Below are 9,374 nucleotides of genomic sequence, written 5' to 3' on the forward strand. Positions count from 1 at the left end.
TGGACGTATGGATGGATAGATGGATGGATGGATGGATGGATGGATGGGTGGATGGATGGATGGATGGACGGACGGACGAATGGGTGAATGGATGGATGCATGGATGGATTTGTTGATGGATGGACAGGTTGACAGGTTGACAGATGGACAATTGGACTGGTGAACAGGTGAATGGATGGATGAACCGATGGACAGGTGGATGCATGGATGGATGGATGGATGGACAGATGGATGGGTTGACAGATGGATGGACGAACGGATGGATGGATGGATTGATGGATGGATGGATGGATAGACGGACGGGTGGATGGATGGACGGGTTGATGGATGGACAGGCTGACAGATGGATGGACGGGTGAACAGATGGATGGATGGATAGGTGAATGGATGGATCGATGGAAGGATGGATGGACAGGTTGATATATTGATGGATGAATGGATGGATGGATGGATGGATGGATGAACAGGTGGATGGATGGGTGGATGAACAGATGAGTGAATGAATAGATGGATGGGTGGGTGAATAGATGAATGGATGGATGGGTTAATGGATAGACGGGTGGACAATTGGACGGGTGAACAGGTGAATGGATGGAATGAACGGTGGACAGACAGACAGACAGACAGACAGACAGACAGACAGACAGACAGACAGACAGACAGACAGACAGACAGATAGATAGATAGATAGATAGATAGATAGATAGATAGATAGATAGATAGATAGATAGATAGATAGACCTTAAGCATATTTCAAAAATCTTAATTACTCCAAACAGTGTTGACATTATTGACCTTCAAATGAATTTAAACACTGACCGAGAATGAAAGTGACAGAAATCCTCAAATAAGGGGAGACAGGTTTTGATGAATGTCTCGCTCGGGTTAAACTCTGCAGAGCACGAGCCGCCCCAGATGCTGATTCTCTACAGTAGCCCATGTGAATAAAAGTCTCAGTTTAATAGATTGTCAGTGTCTAGATTTCAAGTAGATGCATCTCAGATTCCAGCGTTCTGGGATTTATTGTGAAACACTCTTCCAGCATCTCTTCTCAGGGAGCTGTTGCTAGGTTACCTTCAGTGCTGGAGCAGTCTGGCCTTGTTTAAACGGGTGAGAAATGTGCATCTGCATTTTTGTTCTAAAAGGGTTAAAGTTCATCGCACAGATGCAGCAATCCTGAAGAGCCGTGATGAGCTTCTGTTATACGTTATTCACACTATTAGCTTAAAGCAACAGTAGGGTTCATTACAACTTAAAAAGATTCAGGTACAAAGCAAAGACTACAGAACGCACAAGACATATTTACATTTACATTTAGTCACTTAGCAGACGCTTTTATCCAGAGCGCCTTACAAATGAGGACAAGGAAGCAATTTACAGAACTATAAGTGCAGCAGTGAATAAGTGCTATAGACAAGTTTCAGGTGTGTAAAGTCTAAGAAGCTAAGCATTGTTAATTTTTTTTTTTTTTGAGAGAGAGAAAGAGAGAGAGAGAGTACAGTTAGTGGTATAGCCAGAGAGGCAGTTGCAGATTAGGAAGGAAAGTGGAGACTAAACAGTTGAGTTTTGAGTCGTTTCTTGAAGACAGCAAGTGACTCTGCTGTTCTGATGTAGTTAGGGAGTTCATTCCACCAACTGGGCAGATTGAATGCGAGAGTTCGGGAAAGTTATTTCTTCCCTCTTAGGGATGGAACCACGAGGCGACGTTCATTCACAGAATGCAGGTTTCTGGAGGGCACATAAATCTGCAGAAGTGAGAGGAGATACGAAGGAGCAAAGCCAGAGGTCGCTTTGTAAGCAAACATCAGAGCTTTGAATTTGATGCGAGCAGCAACTGGCAGCCAGTGCAAACGGGTGAGTAGCGGAGTGACATGTGCTCTTTTGGGTTCATCAAAGCCCACTCGTGCTGCTGCGTTCTGAAGCAGCTGAAGAGGTTTGATAGAGTTAGCTGGAAGCCCGGCTAGTAGAGAGTTGCAATAATCCAGTTTGGAGAGAACAAGAGCTTGAACAATGAGTTGAGCTAAGTTGAGCTGTATGTTGAGCTGAACAATGAGTTGAGCTGAGTTGAGCTGTATGTTCAGATAGGAAGGGTCGGACCTTTCTGATGTTAACATATCACTCATATTAAGTGTGTCCCAAATCGCAGACTTATGCACTATTCTGTCATTTTGTAGTATAAATAGCATTCACACTGAAAATGTAAACATAAATAAATAAATGCATTGAAATACCCGGATAATGCACTCACTCAACCAATGAAAAACAAGTGTGTAAATGTTTAACACTTCATGCACTCAACAGTTGCAGCTTTGCTATAGAGAAAGGAGGTTTAAACTTTCTTGACTTCACAACTTTAAACTATAGACCAGGGGTCACCAAACTTGTTCCTGGAGGGCCGGTGTCCTGCAGATTTTAGCTCCAACCCTAATTAAACACACCTGAACAAGCTAATCAAGGTCTTACTAGGTATACATAAAACACCCAGGCAGGTGTGTTGAGGCAAGTTGGAGCTAAACCCTGCAGGGACACCGGCCCTCCAGGACCGAGATTGGTGACCCCGGCTATAGACGAATTACCATGTTCGCAAACAGTGAGTATGCGCACGCTGCGAGGTTGCAAAAAAAAAACGGGAGCGCTAGCATTTACAGCGAGGGAATGACATCCGATGCTGTACAGAGTTTGTTGTTGTCTTAGAAACAAGTTATATTGATTACATATTATATATATTATTTATATAATGCTTTCAGCGTATTGTAACAGCTTGTCACCCAGAGATAAGCAGTTATTCTGCAAAATTAACACAAAAAAGTGAGCGGTGTTCGTCTGACAGGTCCATTTGCGATAGCACCCTCCTAATGGATATAGGATAAGATTAAATGGCCAAGCATCCTTCCTGAAATACTTCATTGAAACTTCGAATGATATTACAAGAGGCCTACAAGTCTTTGGATGCCAACAATGTTGTTCTGTTTGGTCATGTGCAAGAAATAATGTTCCATGATTACCAGTTAAAACTTTGTAGTGCTAAAAACCGAGGTTCTGCCTAGCCAAAGACAAGGAAAGGGGACGGAGCTATACAAGACCGGGGTAATCATCAACAAGCAAAACAACTGCATTCTGACAGCGAACTGCACCTGTACGGCAGAGTATGTGAACTTACATGTTTACATTTCATTCTTAGCATTCAGTGTCCGCAGTTTAATTCACCAGATTTAAGTGCTTTTGCTGAAATCATTGCTGCAATCAAAAACGAGTAATGTGTATGATTCAGCATAGCGTGAACTTACCTGATGCAGAGTCGAGCATTTTTAATTAGGTCCTCGCTCCATTCAGCTCCCTTTTATCCAAAGACGTCTGAGGTTGGCATTAAAAGCAGTGTGGTGTACGGTAAAAGTAGCGTTTTCTATTTTTGGACTAATTTGGCATCCTACCGCACAACATGACATGTTTGCTATTGCAACCGTCTTTTTTTGCAACCGGGGACCCGTGTGACGTCACGTGTAATGTAGGTTGATAATTCCTCTATACCTTTAAAATTAGTATAAATTTCATTAATCTGTAATTTTAATATTATGAAAATCCCCCTAAAATTGTCCCATTTTCATAGGCAAATGTTATTAGCTTGGTCCCTCATATATAAGCAATTTTACACCTCATTGATATATAATTTAGAATAATAATAACATCTTGTATTTACAATAAATCTTGATTCTTCAATAACTGGTTTAAAATGATATCATTTTGTGTCTCAACTTTTCAATGATAATGGTTTACTTTGGTCGACGCAGTGGCGTAGTAGGTAGTGCTGTTGCCTCACAGCAAGAAGGTCGCTGGTTCAAGCCTCGGCTGCGCCAGTTGGCATTTCTGTGCGGAGTTTGCATGTTCTCCCTGCATTTGCGTGGGTTTCCTCTTGGTGCTCCGGTTTCCCCTACAGTCCAAAGACATGTGGTACAGGTGAATTAGGTAAGCTAAATTGTCCGTAGTGTATGGGTGTCAGTGAGTGTGTGTGGATGTTTCCAAGAAATGGGTTGATGCCTGGAGGGCATCCGCTGCGTTAAACATGTGCTGGATAAGTTGGCGGGAGGAGATGTGTATGGGGGGTGGAATCTGTGGTGATAAATATAGTGAAAAAGCCGAAGGAAAATGAATTTGAAACATTTGAATTCACACTTAGTAAAATAAAATTAGGTTTCAGATCGAGTTTATACATCAGTATTCTGAGTTTGATTATGATATCGCATTCAGTTCAAGAGTTATGGAGATTTTTGTAAAAGTGGCCAGAGTTAATGTATGTTTACATTTGGCTATCCTGCCAATTCTGAAACGAAATGTCTATTTTTTTGATAGCATCTGATATTTAGACCATATCTGGCAATGCCACTTTGGTTTCAATTGGGCAAGAAACTTCGGGTTGCCACAGCGGAATTAATCACCAATTACTCTGGCATATGTTTTATGCAGCGGATGCCACAACCCACCACTAAGAGTACACTCATGAACCCCACAGTGCTGGGAAACACCCATACACTCTCTCATTCATAGTCACACACACTCATACACTATGACCAATTTAGTTTATTCAATTCACCTATACCACATGTCTTTGGACAATGAAGAAACACATGCAAACTTGGCCCAGCCAGTACTCGAACCAACGAGGCCACTGAGCCACCGTGCCTTACTGTTTGCAAACGTATATATAAAAAAGCCTCAATACCTGAAAGAAATCACCAGGTGGTGGCCAGATGTAATGCAAGGCCTCTTTATAGAACTTGATAAAAGGTTTGCAATGACATACAACACTTGAGTTTGCAGCGAGCAGTTTAAGAGTCAATGGATTTGGCGTTTTTGAATGCTGTAGCGCCACCATCAGGCTGGTCAGGATGAGTCTCTTTGATTTGATAAATGGGAAGGGTTTTACTTTTACTCTACGATTTACTGTTTGGTCAGCCTGAATTTTGCAGATTTTTGACCTTTGACTTTCTGACAATTACAAGTTAGAAGAAGCATTTCATAGCAATTTTCATTTGAAGAATTGATAATGATTTAACTTCCCTACAGATTTGCACAGCCTCATGTGAGTTGACTGTGGAGGTTTTCAGGGGATGCTTGATGTTAAACTACCAGTGCATGCCGCCTTAAACACAATTCTCATACATGTAAGGCTTTGTAAATATAGACATGCATAAACAAGATCTGGCATTATCACCAACCAACTATAGTCCATGGCATGGTGTGGTCTAACAGTCATTCTTGAAAATGCCAAACATCCATCACTCAAACAAGAAATACTACATCGGGACGTTTGACACGACCTTTCATGCTCAAACGCATTTCCTCTTTTGTACAAAGATCTAGATGGAGAGATTGTTCAGAGTGCGTCTAATATCAGTTCACACAGAGGACTTGAATGCAAGTCTGCAATTTGCATCAAGTGCTGAATATGATGATTGTCACAATCCATCTTATTCATCCTGTAAATATTCCTGCAGGGACAATATGCCAGAGCTGCTTTCCGCTGTGAAAGGATTTTTTTCTCCTGAATCAAGTCAAAATCAAGACCAAATTTGTTCCTATAGCAGTTTTATTCAAAACCCTTTCCATAAGCATTTCTGGAGAAAAAAAAAACCCTCTGCAATCAGCAATTGGGGTCCTTAAAGCCTTGTTATCACAAAAGCCCAATACTTAAGCAATACTTAATTGTGGATATATTAATATATTAATATATATTAAGTTTATAGTTTATTATTTAATGTAATGACCTGAATATATTCTGTTGCTCTGTCTTGAGTGCGTGAAATGAATACAAATTAAAATATATTAACTATATATATATGCACAAATGATATAAACTCACCAGCCACTTTATTAGGTACACCAGTCCAACTGCTCTTCACGCAAATTTCTAAGCCAATCACATGGCAGCCACTCAATGCATTTAGGCATGTAGACATGGTCAAGACGATCCGCTGGAGTTCAATACAAGCATCAGAATGGGGAAGAAAGTGACTTTGAACGTAGCATGGTTGCTGGTGCCAGGCAGGCTGGTCTGAGTATTTTAGAAACTGCTGTTCTACTGGGATTTTCACGCACAACCATCTCTAGGGTTTTAGAGAATGGTCAGAAAAAGAGAAAATATCCAGTGAGTGGCAGTTCTGTCAAATGCCTTGTTGATGCCAGAGGTCAGAGGAGAATGGCCAGACTGGTTCCAGCTGATAGAAAGGCAACAGTAACTCAATTAACCACTCATTACAACTGAGGTTTGCAGAAGGGCATCTCTGAATGCACAACACTTCCAACCTTGAGGCGGATGGGCTACAGCAGCAGAATACCACACCAGGTGCCACTTCTGTCAGCTAAGAACAGGAAACTGAGGCTACAATTCACACAGGCACAGCAAAATTGGACAATTGTAGATTGGAAAAACGTTGTCTGGTCTGATGAGTCTCGATTTCTGCTGCGACATTCGAATGGTAGGGTCAGAATTTAGCGCTAACAACATGAAAGCATGGATTCATCCTGCCTTGTTCAGGCTGGTGGTGGTGATGTAATGGTGTGGGAGATATTTTCTTGGCACACTTTGGGTCCTTTAGTACCAATTGAGCATCACGTCAATGCCACAGGCTACCTGAGTTTTGCTGCTGACCATGCCCATCCCTTTATAACCAGTGTACACATCTTCTGATGGCTACTTCCAGCAGGATAATGCACCATGTCATAAAGAATCATCTCAGACTGGTTTCTTGAACATGATAATGAATTCACTGTACTCAAATGGCCTCCACAGTCACCAGAGCTCAATCCAATAGAGCACTTTTGGGATGTGGTAGAATGGGAGATTCACATCATGGTTGTGCAGCCAACAAATCTAATGCTATCATGTCAATATGGACCAAAATCTCAGAGGAATATTTCCAGTACCTTGTTGAAACTATGCCACAAATTGGTGGAATAAATTTGTGGCCTAGTCAAAGTCCTCACCTGAATCCAAATAAGATGCTGTGGCATGACCTTAAAAATGGTTCTTGCTAAAAAAATTAAAAAAAAAACTCCAATGTGGCTGCAATTCTGCAAAGATGAGTGGGCCAAAATTCTTCCAGAGCACGATAACAGACTCAGTGCAAGTAATCAGAAATGCTTGCAGGTTTTTCACACCTGGATTTGAGGATCCTCTCCCATTCCTTGCAGATCCTCTCCAGTTCGGTCAGGTTAGATGGTAAACGTTGGTGTACAGCCATTTTTAGGTCTCACCAGAGACGCTCAATTGGGTTTAAGTTAGGGCTCTGGCTGTGCCATTCAAAAACAATCATGGAGTTGTTGTGAAGCCACTACTTTGTTATTTTAGCTGTGTGCTTAGGGTAATTATCATGTCAGAAGGTAACCTTCGGCCCAGTCTGAGGTGAAACTTAACAATATTACAAAATATGGTCATTATGAGAACACTATTTAGGATTATGCATGTTAGTGAAGTAATAATCACAAAAAGTCTTCAAAAATCACCCTTTGTGTGTACACTAACATTCCAAATAGAGTTAATAGAGAGTATTTTTGGAGGTCTTACTGCTTAAAAAGACATTTTACATATGATCAGCTGCTGCCTTCTTGACCTTGACATGAGACACTTTTTATTTCCATGTGGCCTCAGTGCTCTACATCTCTATGTAAAAGTCTACATTAGCCTACAGTCCCTGTCATAACCTTGCTATAAAAGTTCACCTGTCTCCCACCAAACACACACACCAAAACATGTTCACATCTTGATCTCGATAGCCAGATGGGCTGCAGTGCACAGACAATCGTTTTCCTGTAGCACACCAGGTTGAATCCATTAGCGGCAGATTAATCTAGAGGTCAGTCTGGCCAGCAGGAGGAACAGCACCCAACATCATGCTGATTAATGATGCCCTACATCTCTTAGAATAACTTAGTCATACATCATACTGCAGGAATCGATAGAGTTCCCAATTTTCACAGAACAACATACATATCCAGCAGTGCACTGAGGATTAATGACATGCAGTGATAAATTGCCACCCCCTAAAAAAATAGAGGGGAAAAACAAGAAAAGTAAAGTTTGAATGCTTTCCTGACAACGCATTTAAAATTGTGTTACTTTGGTTATGCTTTAATGGTTATACACCATATATTGAACAGATTTCGAATTAAAATGTTGACCTTGCAAATCAGCTTGGGTGTCATGTCTGCTTATTAGATTCTGTTTAGGGCATTGCAAACTGTCCTCCGAACAATGTGAGCTACAGTATAAAATACAGTGCATCTGGAAAGTATTCATAGCGCTTCACTTTTTTCACATTTGTTTATGTTACAGCCTTATTCCAAAATGGATTAAATGCATTTATTTCCTCAAAATTCTACACACAATACTTTCAATACTTTGAAATTGTTGCAAATTTATTAAAAATAAATAACCTGAAAAATCACATGTACATGCCTTTGCCATGAAGCTCTAAATTGAGGGCAGGAGAAATCATTCTTGAGATGTTTCAGCAGCTTCATTGAAGTTCACCTGTGGTAAATTCAGTTGATGGGACATGATTTGAAAGGCATACACCTGTCTATATAAGGTCTCAGGGTTGACAGTGCATGTCAAAGCACAAACCAAGCATGAAGACAAAGGAATTGTCTGTAGACCTCTGAGACAGGATTGTCTCAAGGCACAAGACTGGGGAAGGTTACAGAAACATTTCTGCTGCTTTGAAAGTTCCAATGAGCACAGTGGCCTCCATCATCCGTAAGTGGAGAATGTTTCGAACCATCAGGACTCTTCCTAGAGCTGGTTGGCCATCTAAGCTGAGTGATCAGGGGAGAAGGGCCTTAATCAGGGAGGTGATCAATAACCCAATGGTCTTGCGTTCTTCTGTGGAGAGAGTAGAAACTTACAGAAGGACAACCATCTGTGCAGCAATCCACCAATCAGGCCTGTATGGTAGAGTGGCCAGGCGAAAGCCACTCCCTGCCTGGATTTTGCCAAAAAGCATCTGAAGAATTCTCAGACCATAAGAAACAAAATCCTTTGGTCTGATGAGACTAAAATTTAACTCTTTTGAGTGAATGCCAGGCATTACATTTGGAGAAAACCAGGCACCGCTCATCATCAGGCTAATACCATCCCTACAGTGAAGCATGGTGGTGGCAGCATCATGCTGTGGGGATGTTTTTCAGCAGCTCGAACTGGAAGACTAGTCAGGAAAGAGGGAAAGATAAATGCAGCAATGTACAGAGACATCCTGAATGAAAACCTGCTTAAGAGTGCACTTGATTTCAGACTGGGGCGACGGTTCACCTTCCAGCAGGACAATGACCCAATGAACACCGCAAAAATATCAATGAAGTGATTGTCCTTGAGTAGCCCA

This window comes from Danio aesculapii, chromosome 13 (assembly GCF_903798145.1).
Source record: "Danio aesculapii chromosome 13, fDanAes4.1, whole genome shotgun sequence".
Classification (NCBI taxonomy): domain Eukaryota; kingdom Metazoa; phylum Chordata; class Actinopteri; order Cypriniformes; family Danionidae; genus Danio; species Danio aesculapii.